We start from the raw sequence: 17,100 nt of genomic DNA on the forward strand, positions 1-17,100 counted from the left end.
CATATATACATATAGACATATATTGAATAAATATGTAGTAAATATAAAAACGATACAATACATGTATAACGAAAGATATAAGAGATTACCGAATTATAAGGATTCCAAAATTTCTTCATCTTTGTACGACCATAACTCGCTAAATCCCTTAGCGAGAGGAGCCCTTTACAATCAATTTTGGCCGTTTACTTCTCTACAAGCAGTTCATATATTACGATCGTATAAAGAAGAAAAAATTTTAGAATTTTATGAATAGTATATTTTTTTAACTGTATTTTTAGTGTATTTAATTAAAACGATTGTAAATCTCTGAAAATAAAGGAGACAAATATAGTTTTCTGCGTACTTTACAAGCGGGAAACGTTGATCTTTATACTCCATTTTGGCTGGTTATTCTGCGGCAAGCGATTCGTACGTTATGGTACATTATTATGCTTTTAACATTTCATTTGTGCATTTTTAAAATAAGATACAAGATGTCAGAAGAATTTAGTTGTGAATATTAATTTGGATGAAAATTATTTAAGCGTATCAAAAACATTAATGTATCATGTAACAGGATGAACAAGATAAAATAGTAAGCATTGGAAGTAATTAGAAAATTGGAGAAGATGAAATATTTTTATGAAAAATTCATTTTACTTAAATAAAATTTTAGATTTCGATAATTTAACTACGGATGATCCAGATACACAAGTTTTCGAAATGATACTTTAACAGTTGAAAATTTAGATGGAAATAGATTATGTTTGGATTTAACAACTCAATACAATTTAGAATCTACAATTTTACTACACAGTATTAAAAATTTTGAAGTTATATGTTATCGTTCCTTATTAGAAAATAATACGATATCTATCTAATATATTTTTATATATTTATATATTACATATATTCAATGCTAGGCAATGATAGAGATTGGCATGGTGAAATTAAAAAACGATAGAAATTTGAAAATAATATGATAAGCGATATGTAATTGAACGAATGAGTCAAAAAAAAAATTGAAGATAAATTTATGAGCGAAAATAATAAATATAAATCTGATGATATCTTTCTTAACACTATTCCCAAGCATTTAGAACCATTGAAAAAGAAAAAAAAAGAAGGAAATGCAATATAGTGCTAGCAATTTAAAAAAATAATTTGATACATAAGAAGGAAAAGAGATGGAAAATCTGAAAAAACTGATTGAAACGAACATATATATATACATATACATAATATGTGCATACATATATATATATGTATACGTATATATGTAAACAGGTAATATACAGTAAAGCTACACACACACACATTTCATGAAAATGTAATAATATAAATTATTGGATTATCTAAAAAATTATGCACTTAGATTGCTGATATTACTACTATTAGTTTGATAATTCAAGGTCCTATTTGTAACTTAATGTATAGGCATACAAATTTTTTTATACTATCTTGTAAAGAAATTGAATTATTATTAAAGATTTGATTTCAATGAAAATTATATAGTAACATACAGTAATATATTAAAGTTATGTATAGAATAATTTATTTTTGGACAAAAAATTTCTTTGAGTATGTGAAATAAACTCTCATTTTTCCATGTTTTGGATACAATTTCTGCTAGAAATATACTTCTTTTTATGTCCGATAATAGAGATAGACTTAAATATTTTATAATTTAAACTTTTATTTTATTTTGAATCATTACGACATGAAATTATATAAAGAAAGAAAAATAATGTTGAAACTTGAAAAATTAATTTCACTGCTTTGAAATGATGTTCTATAATAAAAAAAATAGTTTCATATTATTATACTCGCAATATTTCATAAAAACAAAATTACCGTTGATTTCGATAACACGAATTCAATTCAATATGTGTAAAGTGAATGAAAACTTCTGCGATTAACTGTACATATAAAGTTCTTATTAACAAGTTAATAATTAAAAATAAATAAATTTTATGCAAAGTGAATTTACATATTTACATTAAAAAAGTATTTCGTTCAAACATATTATTTAAATTAATTTAAAAAAAATTAAAGACTGATCATATTTTATGTGTTTATATATGTATAGATGTGTGTGAATATATACAATACAAATGTGTATATATATATATGTGCATATATAGTACGCATATATTGTATCCTTTTATAAAGGTGAAAAGTAAAGAAAGATAAAGATTTTTGATAATATAAATAGTTTATATTTTTATGAAAAATGTCATATATATCATCTGATAATATTAGTGTTATTTGTTCGATAAATAAATTCATGATATCATATATTTGTTAATTAATTTTTTAAAACTAAATATACATCAAATTTATGATAATTAAAATAATTAAAATAATATTGTGAACAGGTGTGACACATTATTAATTTATAATAATGTGATTGATATATTGTAAATATATATATAATACTTTAAATCGAATGCTGTTATAGAAGAGCTAAAATACGTTTAGAATATTCAATTTAAATGTCGTTTTTGCCGTCACGTTTAATTATATTCCAACAGATATTCCGTGAATTTATATTTTATAAATCATATTCGTATATATATACACATACATATATTAATAATATATTTAAAAATACGATGTGAAATATAAATTATAAAAATGTAAACAAATTTAATGCATAATTTCAAAAGATTGCTAAGAATAATACGTAATAACACGTAACGTTAATGATTATAACCTATATGAATGTTGAAAATTTGACAGTAAAAAAAATAAAAAAAGAAAATCAATGATTTGAAACAATAAATATTTTAATAAGTGGTTAGTGAAGTGTTTTTTAGTTTTCTTTATTTATTTAATTTGAAAGTGTGAAAATGTAAATAATTTAACTATTTTTCTGTGGAATATTTTTACCAATTTGTATTATAAAATTATGACAATTATAACAATTATAACAATTGTTTATATAATAGAATTTTAGAACATACGTAAATATAAATCTTACATATAGTTTCTCTCCATATTAATTTTCATAGTTTTGTTATTTTGAAGATTATACTTTTTAAAATTATACGATATAATTAGAAGAATTATAATAATGCAGAAAGATTTAAATTCATAATCATTTTGGTGTTTAAATATATTGATAAACATTCGTGATAATAATAATAATAATCCATTTTTAATATATCTTGTTCTATAATAAGATTTAATTGTCTATATTACTAATTAAAAATAATATTATTTAACTCTATTACGTGGAAATCGAGAATGTGTAAATGTTGGACAATGTGGAATTTATAATAATCTAATCTCGTGGTTTGTGTTCTTAAATGTCGTATAAGTTTTTATAAAATCATAAAACTAAAAATTAACCTTTATATATATTATTGGAATAAGTCAAACATTAACATCTGACTTTTATGTAATAAATATATCAATATTTTTTTTCTCTTTTATAAGGAAAAAATTCATTCAATGTGCTTGTCATTGCATACTGTCAAAGTACATAGGCAGCCCTAAGATGTTATGCAGAAGCATGACTGTTAACTTTAAAGCTATTCTATTCTATCATTTTTAAACGTAAATAATGAAAGAAAACAAGAAATTTGGTTAGATTAAATATAGGAATCTTTGGTCCTTTGGTAAAACATATATCCGAAAATATAATGGCAATAAAATACTAAGCTTGGATTAAATATTCTTCATTAATATTAAAATATTTACTTTTCATTAGAAAATTAAAACAAACAGAATCAAACATTATTATTTTTGTTCTTCTTCTACGATTATAGTCTTTATATTTAATATTTAATTATAAACGTATATTTGCGTACATTTTTATGTTTTTTATGTTTCATTTGTGCATTTTCCAAATAAGATACAAGAAGAAGAATTTAGTTGTGAGTATTAATTGAGATGAAAATCATTTAATTATATAAAAAGAACATTAACATTAACGTATCACGTAATAAAATGAACGAGATAAAATAGTAAGTATTGGTAAGAAGATTTGTATGAAATATATGATGAAAAAAATGATTTCCAGTAAAGACTCTCTGGTATTTTTAATAAATTTTAGTTATTATTGAATTAATTAAATTAATACAATTAATTGACTTTATCAATGAACTTTATCAATTTGATTATCAACTAATTTAATTTGAGGACATTTAATTTTAATATCATTAGGTATTTTTATTAGAAATTTTATTGCAATAATTCCAATTAATTTATTAATTCAAAATACATTATTAACTTTAGAAATTTTTATATCAATTATTCAACGATGTATTTTCAATTTTCTTAATTTTATATTTTTCAGAATCAAATTAATTTTAATTAATAAATAATGAAAAACAACTTTCCATTTAATGTAATCATAAATTGCTCATGATCAATTATTTTATCTTTTAGATTATTTGAATTAACAAGAACAATTTCTTTATTTATAATTTTAAATATAATTAATACCACTTTAATTATAATATTTTGATTTTGTGATATTATTCGAGAAAGAATATTTTATTATAAGGGATTACATATATTTTTTATTATTAATTTTTGAAAATGTAGAATAATTTTATTTATTATTTCAGAATTAATATTTTTTGTATTTTTTTTTTTTTGGACTTTCTTTCATACATCAATTTCTCCAAATATGAAATTGGAATTGATATATTATGACCACCAGAAAATATTAAATTTTTTAAGTCAATAGAAATTCCATTATTAAATTCATTTACTTTAGTCTCTCCAGGTAAGATTTACAGTAACATTAAGTCATTATTATTTAGTTATTAATAAATTAAAATATAGAAAATTTTATTTAACACAAACAATTTTATTAGGAATTTATTTTACTATTTTATAAACAATTGAATATTTAAATTCTTTTTTTTTTGCTTTAATGATAGAATTTATGATTCTATCTCTTTTTTTTATTCAATTTTTTTTTATAGCTATTGGATTTCATGGTTTACATATACTGATTGGATCGTTCTTCTTTTAATATCTCTATATCGATTATTAAAAATTCATTTTTGAAATAAACATAATATAAATTTTGAATTAGCCATTTGATATTGATATTTTGTTGATGTAATTTGATTATTTTTATTTATTTATATTTTGTTTATTTATTGATTTAAATTTAAAAATTAAATTTTAATTATATATATATATTCATATTATCATATATATTATCATTTGAGTAAATAAACAATTATTTAAATTGAATATTTTAATCAGACTATAATAATTACAATAACTAAAATAATATAAGGATTTAATTAATTGAATCAATCTTTAAGTTGAAATTAAATGTAAATTATTACTTCTTATATATTATAATATAATATTATATTATAATATATACTTCTTATATATTATATGCTATAATAAATAAATTTTAATTTTTAAATTTTAATAAATTTTAAATTAATTAAAGCTAATTATTTAGCAATTTTAATAAATAATTAATAAAATTTAATTAAATATTGATAAAATTAATTTTTTTATAAATTTTTATAAATTATATTTATAAATATAAATAATATTTGCAATAAACCAATTATTACTTAATAAAATAAATTTATAAAAATTTTATCCTATAATAATTATAATTCTTATAATTATTATTTTAAATATTATTAATTTATAAATTCATAATAAATTAATTCTACATAAATTAAAATTTATTGCATTAAAAATTAATTTTCTATAAATTAATCTTAAAATTATTATTATTATTATTATTATTAATATAAAAATTCCCATAATTTCATTTTCTTTTTTAAATACAACAATTAATTCTTAAATATTTATTTGTTATTACTAAAATTATTCTAAAGAATATGAAACAGTTAAAATAGTTCCAACAATTAAATTTACTACTGAAAAATAATTTATTTTAGAGAAAAAACATTCAATAATTAAATCTTTAGAATAATAACCAACTAAAAATGGAAATCCATGTAATCTTAAAATTGAACAAATAATAATTATCCTTTTTAATGGATAAACATAATATATTCCAAAATATAATCGAATATCTTGATTTCAATTTATAAAATGTATATATCTTCTAACATATTAATAAATAAATATTAATGACTTAAATTTTGCATGAATAAATAAATGTAAAAATACTAATTCAGTAAATCCTATAGATAATATTCTTATTATAAAACCTAATTGTCTCTAATGTTGAATAAGCAACAATTTTTTTCAAATCTAATTCAAAATTTGCTGTTAATTCAGCAAATAATATTGTTAATTTTGAAATTAATAAAATAATATTTTTATATTTATACTCTAATAAATCTACATAACGAATTAATAAATAAATTCCAGCTGTTATCAATATCGAAGAATGAATTAAAAATGAAACAGATGCTGGAGCTTTCATTGCCATTGGTAATCAAATTGAAAAAGGAATTTGAGCTGTTTTAGTGAAAGCTATTAATAATAAAAAAATTATTAGAAATTTATTTATTTTATAAAAAGATAAATTTCGTCTTCCATAATAAATTATTAAACATGTAATTAATAATTAATAATAATCCGATATCACGTTTTAAAATAAACTATATAAAACTATATAAATAGTTAAAGTATTACCTGAAGTAAATGATTTTAATTTTATGTAATAAATTACTAAACAATAAGAAATTAATCCTAATCTATGTCAACCTAAAATAATTGATAATATATTTGGCCTTGAAATTGATATATATATAGAAATTAAAAATAAAATTATTAAATATAAAAACCGATTTTTAATTCTCTTAAATTTATATATCTAATTCAATAAATAATAATTATAGAAAAATCCTTACTAAAAAAATGAATATTAATAATTTATAATCAATTATTATTAAGAAATTAAATTTTATAGAATTAAATGTATAAATATTTTATTTAAAAATAATAATTTTAGTTAAATATAAAAATCTTAATAATATAATAAATAATCTAAATTTAAATAATAAAATTCCAGTTAATTATTATATATTTTTATCATAATTTAAAATAAATTTATATCATTTCACAAATCAATATTTTTATTAAACTATTTAAATAAATATTAAATAAAATATAATTTTAAAAACATTAAATTTAATGGAATTCAATTATTAAAATAATGTATTATTAAAATAAAATATTCAATCAATAAATAAAATTATTAATTTTAAATCATATATAAATCTTTCCATTTAGTAAATATAAATAAATAAATTGAATAAATAAATCTAAATAAACAATATATTTTCAAAATAATAATTATAAATTTTAATCATGATACTAAACTAATTATTAATATGATTTCACTTATTATATTTAATGTAAATATAGGTGATCCTATATTATATAGATTATATAGATAAATATAGATGAACATATTACAAATCAAAATAAAGATATTGTAGATATAAAATTAATTATATCTTTATTAACAAATATTAAAGTCTAGTTTCTTTATAAATTATATTTACTAAAAAAAAATAATCCTGATGATTTAAAATCTCGAGAAATTACTATTAAATAACCACCATTTATTCTTATTTTAAAAAAGTTAAAATTCTTATAATTATTAATCCTGTATATACAACTGATGAAATTGCAATAATAGATGTATTATTAAATTATAATACTGGGATAAACATATTAATCTTAAAATTAAAATTCCAAATGAATTAATTATAATTAAAATTTTTTGTATAAAAATAAATTCATTCTTAAGAATTGTTATTAATCACAATATTCCATATCCTCTTAATTTCAATATAATTGAAATATAATTAAAGCTAAAATTATTAATCCATAATAAGATGCTTCAATATGAATCTTTATAATCAACTCTGTAGTAAATAAATTCAAATTTTAATTAAAAATGATATTAATAAATACATAAAGAATATTAAATTTAAATTTAAATTTTTTTTTCAATTAATATAAAATTTAATCTACAATCAATTCAATAAATATAATAAATAATATATAATATTATTAATGAAAAAATTGTTGTATATAATATTAAATAAAATTGATAATTAAGAATTTTCACATCCTCATTTGACAATTAAATAAAAAATCAATAATAAACCTAACTCATAAAATAAATAAAATACCAATAAATTTATTAATATAAAACTAATAATATATAAAATAATATATAAAAACTAATAATAATGAAATTATTAATAATAGATTTATAAACAAACAATTTATTCTATTATTATTTAATTCTAAAGAAATTAATCAAAAAACTCATAAAGTTAATATTATTAAATCGTAAGAAAAATTATTGAAACTAAAATTAGAAAAAATAAATATTTATTCAATTCAATTAAAATTAAATAAATTTATTAATAATATTATAATTAAATTTCAATCATTTATTTTTATTTAAAATTATTGAAACTAAAATTAGAAAAATAAATATTCATTCAATTCAATTAAAATTAAATAAATTTATTAATAATATTATAATTAAATTTAAATTATTTTTTTTGATAAGTAATATAAATAAATATACAAATATGTTAATAAAATTATAATAATAATCCTAAGTTAATAAATTAAATCTAATATTCTTAATTTTTGATGACATAATTCATAATTTATTCTTATTAGTAATGATAAACCCAAAACTAATTCACAAACAGAAAATATTAAAAAAATTAAAAATAATTATGTATTAATTTCTTTATCAATAATATAAAATAAAACTGTAATTATCAAAAATTCTGTGAAAATTGAAAATCTTAGGAAATTTACATTATAGTATAATGTAAATATAAAAATAATAAAATTATTAAAAATATTAATTTAATAAATTTTAATTATTATTTACCTAAATAGTTAAATTTAAAACATTATTTTATGTATAATTTTATGTTTAATTTTATAAATTAAAAATACATAAAATAATATTTTAGCTAGGTCTATTTAAAATTTCAAAATAATTTAAATTATTAAATATCGATAATTCCCGAAATTACTATTTTTCATTAAACTAAACTTTTTTGAACAATAAATATTTATTATATATATATATATAATTAAAATTATAATTTATAACAATTTTATTATAACAACAATTTTAAATTTATCTAAAATTTTATCATTAACTATAATTTCAACAATCTCAATAAATATTTAAATAATATTTATAATAATTCATCAATTTTATTAATTTATTTAATTGTATATTCAATTTATATTTCGATTACATTATTTTTAACTTGTCCAATAAATTCATTTTTAATTATAATAACATTAATTGTTTTTTTAAGAGGAATATTAGTAATATTTTCATATTTTATTTCTTTAATAAATGAACTTTTAAAATTTAAAATTAATTTTACAAATTTTATTTTTAATAATATTATCGTTTAAATTATAAAAAAAATAATAAATAATGAAATATATTTTAATCTAATTAAAGATATTGATTTAACCTATTTATATATAGAAATAAATAGTATATTATTTATTATTATAATTTTTATATTAATTTTCACCTTATTATTAATAACAAAAATTATAATTGAAAAATATATTGAAAAAAAATTCTTCGAAAGAAAAAATAATTCAATATTTAAGTTAAATCCAAAATAAAAATTTTTTTAAATTTATTTAATTTTAATGAATTTTTAAAAATAATTATATCAACAATCTATTTACCAACACCAATAAATATTAATTATATATGTAATTTGGATCAATTTTAGAAATTTTTTTAATAATTAAAATTATTTCTAGATTTATATTATCAATACATTATTATCTTAATACTGATATTGCATTTTGATCAATTACAAATATTATAAAAGATATAAATTCAGGTTGATTAATTCATATATTATTTTGATTAATTCATATAAATGGTTCTTCATTTTATTCTATAGTTATATTTTTATTTTTTTATTTTATAGTTTCATTTTATAATTATATACATTCATATTAGACATAATATATTTTATTATTGATATAAATTACTTAAAATGAGAAATTGGAAGTTTAATTCTTTTAATATCAATAGCAGCAGCATTTATAGGTTATGTTTTACTTTGTGGACAAATATGTTGAGGAACTACAGTTATTACAAATTTACTATCAGCAATTCCATACATTAGTGATAAATTGTATTATAAACTTGAGGTGGATTTTTGAATTTTGGATTTTTGGATTTTTTATTAATAATTTTATTTTATTAACATGATTAGGTAAACAATTAATTGAATATCCTTTTACAAATATTAATATATTATTTACTATCACATGTTTCTTATATTTTTTATATCATTTTGTTTAAGAAAATTATGAGAAAATTTGATTTGAAAATCTTCAAATAAAATTATCTAAATTTAATTAATTTAGAAAAATAAGTTAACGAACTTGAATAAGTATATATTTTGAAAATATAATATAGAAATAAAATTTTCTACTAACTTTTAATACTTATTTTATTTATTTTATTTTCTAAAATTATATATTTATGTTTATTATTGAATAATTTCTTTTATATAATATAAATATAATAAATAAATTATTACTGGAATATTAATATTCCAACATATATATATTAACTTATCATAACGAATTCGAGGTAAAATTTCACGAACTCAAATAATTAAAAAATATGAAATAAATAAATAATAATAAATTTAATACGTTGATCAATAATTAAATCCATAAAATATTAATCTTAAAATTACTCTTATAATATAAAAATATAATATAAAATATAATATGTATATATTCAGATAAAAAAATTAATAAAAATATTATATTCTATGATATTTAATATTAAAACTAGAAACTAATTCAGACTCACCTTTAATCAAATCAAAAGATGTTCGATTTAATTCAATTAATATTCTAGTAAATATTATTAAATGTAATGGATACAATAAAATTGCAAATTTAATTTTATTTTGATAATTAATAAATTCACTAAAAGAAAATCGTTCAATTAATATTATTAATCTAAAAACTAATCTAAAAAAAAATAAATTAATTTCAAAAGAAATTATTGTTGAAACTAAACGTATTAAACCTAAAATTAACACAATTACAATTTGAAATTTATCCAACAAATAATATTGGATATACATTTAATCCTAAAATTAATAATATAAATGAAATACTAAATTCCATTATATAAATAATATTAACTCAAGAATATAAAACTCATATAACTAATGATAAAAAAAAATATTATTATTGGCCTATAAATATATAAATTAGAATAATTAAAAAAAATCATTCTTTTGATAGTAATTTTAATGCAATCTCTAAAAGGCTGAAATAAACCAAATAAAAAAACTTTATTAGGTCCTTTTAGATCTTGAATATATTCTAAAATTTTTCGTTCTAAGAGTTAAAAATGTTACACTAATTAAAATATTATTATAACTATTAAAATTAATAAATTAATTAAAATTCAAAATTCAAATTATTATTTATTAATTTAAATAAATTAATATAATTAAATTTTAAATTTAATGCATTTTATATGCTAAAATAATAAATTTATTAATTATTTATTTATAAATAATTTACAAATTAAAGTTCTTTCGTACAATTAATTTATTTTTTATTGTAGATAGAATATATAGAGGGATAGAATATAATATAGATAGAAATCAATTTGATTTATATCGATTTGAACTCAAATCATGTAAAATTTTAAAAATCGAACAGACTTAAAAACTTAAATTCTTACGTTTAATTTTTATCTTAATTCAAAATCATCTTTATCAATATGATCTATCAAAAGATATTACGTTGATATACCTAAAGTAACCTAAAGTAATTTATTTTTTTAATTATAAAATATAAATCAAAGATATCTTTTAATCAAATTTAATTTTTAAATAATGTTTATTAAATTTATCAATCCTCCCAATCAAATTATTATTAATTATTTATTTAAAAATAATTTAAATAAATAACTAAATTAAATAAAATTCTATAGGATCTTATCATCCTATAATTAAATTTTGAAATTTTTACTAAAAATTTAAATTCATTTTATAATTTAGAGACAGTTATTATTTCATTAATTCGTTCATTCGTTCTTCATTAATTCTTCAATTAAAAGACAATTTATTATGCTATCTTTGTATATACCAGTCAATATACTGCAGCTATTTAAATTTTACTTCATGAAAAAAATCGACCTAAAATTAAATTCATCGGGACATATTTTTTTTGATAAACAGGTGATACTATATTTAACGAATTCCTTTAAATTGTATAATTTAAATAATTTCAATTTAAAATTTACTTTTATTATTAATTTAATCATTATTTTTATATTTTTATAATTTTAATATATATTTTCATATAATAAATAAAATTTTTAACTTAAATCCTTATTAAAAGAAATTAAATTATTAAATTTTTAAATTAAAAAAATATATTATTTCCATAATATTAAAATTAAATAAATTAAATTTTTATTTAAAATTTATGGTTTATCTTATAAATATTTAATATAAAAATTAATAAAATAAATTAAAATTTAATTTTAAAATTAAAACTTTTATATCTAAATTAAATTTATTTCTAAAAACTAGATATTAATAAGTTTGAATGACATTTAATTTCTAAATTTATATTTATAATTTTAATATTACAAAAAAAATTTTATAAATTTTAGCTCTCTTATTTTCGAAATATTTCAAATTCTTAAATAAATTTTAATCAATTCTGATACTCAAAGTACAAAATAAAATTTTATTCTTTATATTTAATATTTTCTTAATATTTAATAATTTTCATTTACATTACCTTTAATTATAAAAATAAAAATGAATTCAAAATAATTAATTTAATTTTAATTTAATTTTTTTTAACTTTAATTTTTAAACTTTTAAAAATTATAATTTTAAACTTCAAAAGAAAATTTAATAAATTAATTTATAAAATTTAAAAATTTTTTTAATTTTTTCAATGTAAAAGAAATATTTTTTTTAAACTAAAATTTTAAATCTAAAAACACTTTTTAGTATTTTTACTACGTCACGACTTATTTCAATTTTAATGAAATAAACAGGCGATTTGTACATTTTTAAAAATTATCTTTAATTAAAGTAATTATTTTCAAGTAATTACTTTAATTTACTTTTAAATCCTCTTTATATTTATTTTATATTTATATTAAAATGAATAATCCAAAAATTAAATTTATTGAAACTCATTTATTATCTTGAATATACTACATTTTGATTTGAATTATTATTATCTAAAATATTTCTAACTCAAATTTATTCAAATTAATTAAAATTTAATTTATTCAACAATACATAAATTTAATATTTAATAAATTTAAATATTAGTTTCAAGTATTTCTTATCGTGGATTATCGAATTAATAAACAAGTATCTCTAATCTAGATATAAAAATCATATTATATTATTTAATTTTAATGATTCATAATGATAATATATGATAATAATTTAACATATAATAACACGATAATATTTAATTATATAATATTTAATTTATTTTTCTATAATAGAGTATCTAGTTTTTTATTTAACTTTAAAATTTTAATTAATCTTAATTATAATTTAAATTTTTACATATAAATTTTACTAGAATAAATTAAATTATAAATCAAGTTTAACCACTATTTAGCTATTGCTGGCACTAATATTTATCTTTATTAAAATTAATTTCCGAATTGAACTTTCATTTATTATTTCAGAATTATCTATTAATATTAATTTATACTTTTAATAATAATTTAAATTTTATAATTTATTAATATAATTAATAAATTTAAGCATTATAATATTTATTTTTAATATTATTCTTTTAAACTTTATAAATTCATATATATTTATATATACATAAATAAATTAAAAATTAATTATTTCAAATTTAATTTTCAATTTTTTACAAACAAATAAACATATTTTTTAATACTTTATAATATATATTCGTATAAATTCTTAATTCTCTTTTTTTTTACATATGTGTGTGTGTGTGTTAATAAATATATTTATTTAAATATAATTATATAATCTTATATATATATTTTATTTGCAATATTTCATTATACTTGAAACATTGCAATATTATACTTGCAATATTTCAAAACGAAATTATTGTTGATTTCGATAACACAAATTCAAATCAATATGTGTAAAGTGAATGAAAACTTCTGCGATTAACTGTACATATAAAGTTCTTATTAACAAATTCATAATGAAAAAATAAACAAATTTTACAATGTGGATTATATTTACATTAAAAGAAGTACTTCGTTTGGATATATTAACTAAATTAATTTCAAAAAAATTAAAGATTGATCTTATTTTATGTGTTTATATATATATATATATATATATATATATATATATATATATATATATATATATATAGATGTGTATGTATGTATATATGAAAGAATACAATATTAATGTGTGCATATATTGTATCCTTTTAGAAAAATGAAAATTAAAGAGTGATAAAGATTTTTTAATAATATAAATAGTTCATGAAAAACTGGTCTGATAATATTAGTGTTATTTTTTCGATAAATAAATTCGATGATGATACCATATATTTGTTAATTAATTTTTTAGAACTAAATATATATCAAAATTATGATAATTAAAATAATTAAAATAATATTGTGAACAGATGTGATACATTATTAATTTATAACAATGTGATTCATATATTGTAAATATATATATATATATACATATATATAATACTTATATAATAGAATTTTAGAAGATACGTAAATATAAATCTCACATATAATTTCTCTCTATATTAATTTTCATAGTTTCGTTATTTTGAAGATTATACTTTTTAAAATTATACGATATAATTAGAAGAATTATAATAATGCAGAAATATTTAAATTCATAATATTTTTGATGTTTAAATATATTGATAAACATTTGTAATAATAATAATCCATTTTAAATATATTTTGTTCAATAGCAAGATTTAATTGTCTATATTACTAATTAAGAATAATATTATTTAACTATATTACGTGGAAATCGAAAGTGTGTAAATGTTCGACAATGTGGAATTTATAATCTCGTGATTTGTGTCACAAAAACAAATACAGTGAAGTATTTAAAGAATCTGGTGAAAAAAAAAATTCATCAACCGAACAAAAATGTAAACTTATTACGGATACAATTGCTCAATTCTTTCCTGTAGAAGATAAAGTCGAGATAAAGGTCCAAGGTAATATCGCATGGATTTGTTGAATTGTTAATAAATGCAACAATTTGCCAGCAACACTATTATTTCATAATTGGTATTTATTTATTTTTCTTCAATACACTTACATCAAATGTTTTGTAAACAGATATTATGCAATTATTATAATTAAATATATTCATTTGGCTCATACTAAAGATTTTTATTTATTTGTTTCACCGCTCAACAAAGGAAGTAATTGTAAAAAAAATATATTCAACTTTTTAATTTGAAATATAGAATTTTATAAATTTCATATAGTCAGATTGAATGTCATTCAACGATTTATTTGTGGATTTGAATAAAATGATATAAAAGATTTATTTATTAATTTAATTTTTTTTTAATTTGTCTATTAAAGAAAAAAACATATTATATAATAAAATTTCTTATAATTTTTTCGCAATAAATTGATAAATAATAAATTTTTTATAATAGTTTACAAAAATTATATATAAATAATGTATAAAAAATACAAGATTATTATTTCATTGATACATTGCAATATTATAATGTAAATGTAGCACACTAGAACGCTTTACTGTCATTTTGTTCTACCTGAAATGGTTATAACTCAGTCATTATGGTAAATATAGTCATTATGGAACATACAGGAATTTTTTCATTATTTTGATATTTGGAATTTATCGTCCAAGAATATTTTTTATAAACATGTATATATGTATATGTATATATTTAGATTTTTTTCACTTAACTCAGATATTTTGTGTACTATAATAATTATATATTCAAATAAATTATTTTTTCTATTTTGATTTTATTTGGATTGTTTGTTTTATATTTTGATTTCATTTAAATTTTTTTTTTAATTTTTTTAAAATATTGAAGAAAATGTTATAAATAAGAATATATATATATATATAAAAGAAATTGGTAAGAATTAATATTTCTGAAAAAATTACATAAAAAAATTAAATTAAATTTTTTTTATTTTTTTACATATTTATATTTAATATTCTATTCTTTAAAAATAAATATAAATTTTTTAAATTTAACCAAAAATGTGTTTAAAAAAGATTTTTTCATAAACAGTGTAAAATGTCTCAAGCGTTTTCACTTATCAGAAAATCGATAAATTTGTGGAAAGTATGAAAAACAAAATAGTTTATTTTCTAAAAATTTCATAATAAAACATGTTTGTTCGAATGCTTATACTAGCACATTGTATGAGCCACTATTTGAAATATATTTGATATTAAATCCAATGCTCATTTAGTTTCGAATATAAAATTTTAAAGCAAGATTTTTATTTTCTATATTTTCTACTCTCAATACTTATATTATTTTCATTTATATTAACAGAAACATACAATATAACAAATATCATAATTAAGATTTGTTGAAGTTAATAAATATTTCATTAATAATTTTTCTTCTTCAATTTGTAGATGTTATAAAATTTGAATAAAAATCTGTTATTTTCATATTTAATTATATTAGCTTTTTGTTCTTATTAATTTATTTTCATTAATAATTTTCGATATAGCATTTTTAATATATGATTAAGTGAATTTATTCGACAACTTTTAAATTTCTATTTAAACAACATTTATTAAAATATATAAATCTCTATCATAATTCCTTTATATAAGAATATTTATTATAGATTATGTAAAATTAAATTATTTCAGAAAAGTTTAATATATATCAAATTTTTCTTGACTGTATGTCTCTTACCTCTCTAAATATAGAACTTTAAAACAATAGTTATAACAATATTTAATTTTACTGAAACTAATAAACTGATAAAGTTGGTATATAATATTGTATTTTCATATAAAATTAATAATATTTCATAAAAATCACTATATACGTTACTATTTTATGTAAAAAAAAATGAGAAACAAAAATATCAAGGGACGAGAAACAAAA

The 17,100-nt window shown here is 16.1% G+C and overlaps 1 long non-coding RNA gene across 1 annotated transcript in view; it reads left to right on the forward strand.

The window, feature by feature from the left end:
• Positions 1-2,150: 2,150 nt before the first annotated feature.
• Positions 2,151-17,100, forward strand: part of LOC133667556 (uncharacterized) — a 445,540-nt gene continuing 430,590 nt past the window's right edge. Inside the window, exon 1 of the long non-coding RNA XR_009833275.1 lies at positions 2,151-2,781. This is a non-coding gene — a long non-coding RNA (uncharacterized LOC133667556). The remainder of the gene's footprint in view (positions 2,782-17,100) is intronic.

Source organism: Apis cerana, unplaced genomic scaffold (assembly GCF_029169275.1).
Source record: "Apis cerana isolate GH-2021 unplaced genomic scaffold, AcerK_1.0 Chr0_AcerK, whole genome shotgun sequence".
NCBI classification, from domain to species: domain Eukaryota; kingdom Metazoa; phylum Arthropoda; class Insecta; order Hymenoptera; family Apidae; genus Apis; species Apis cerana.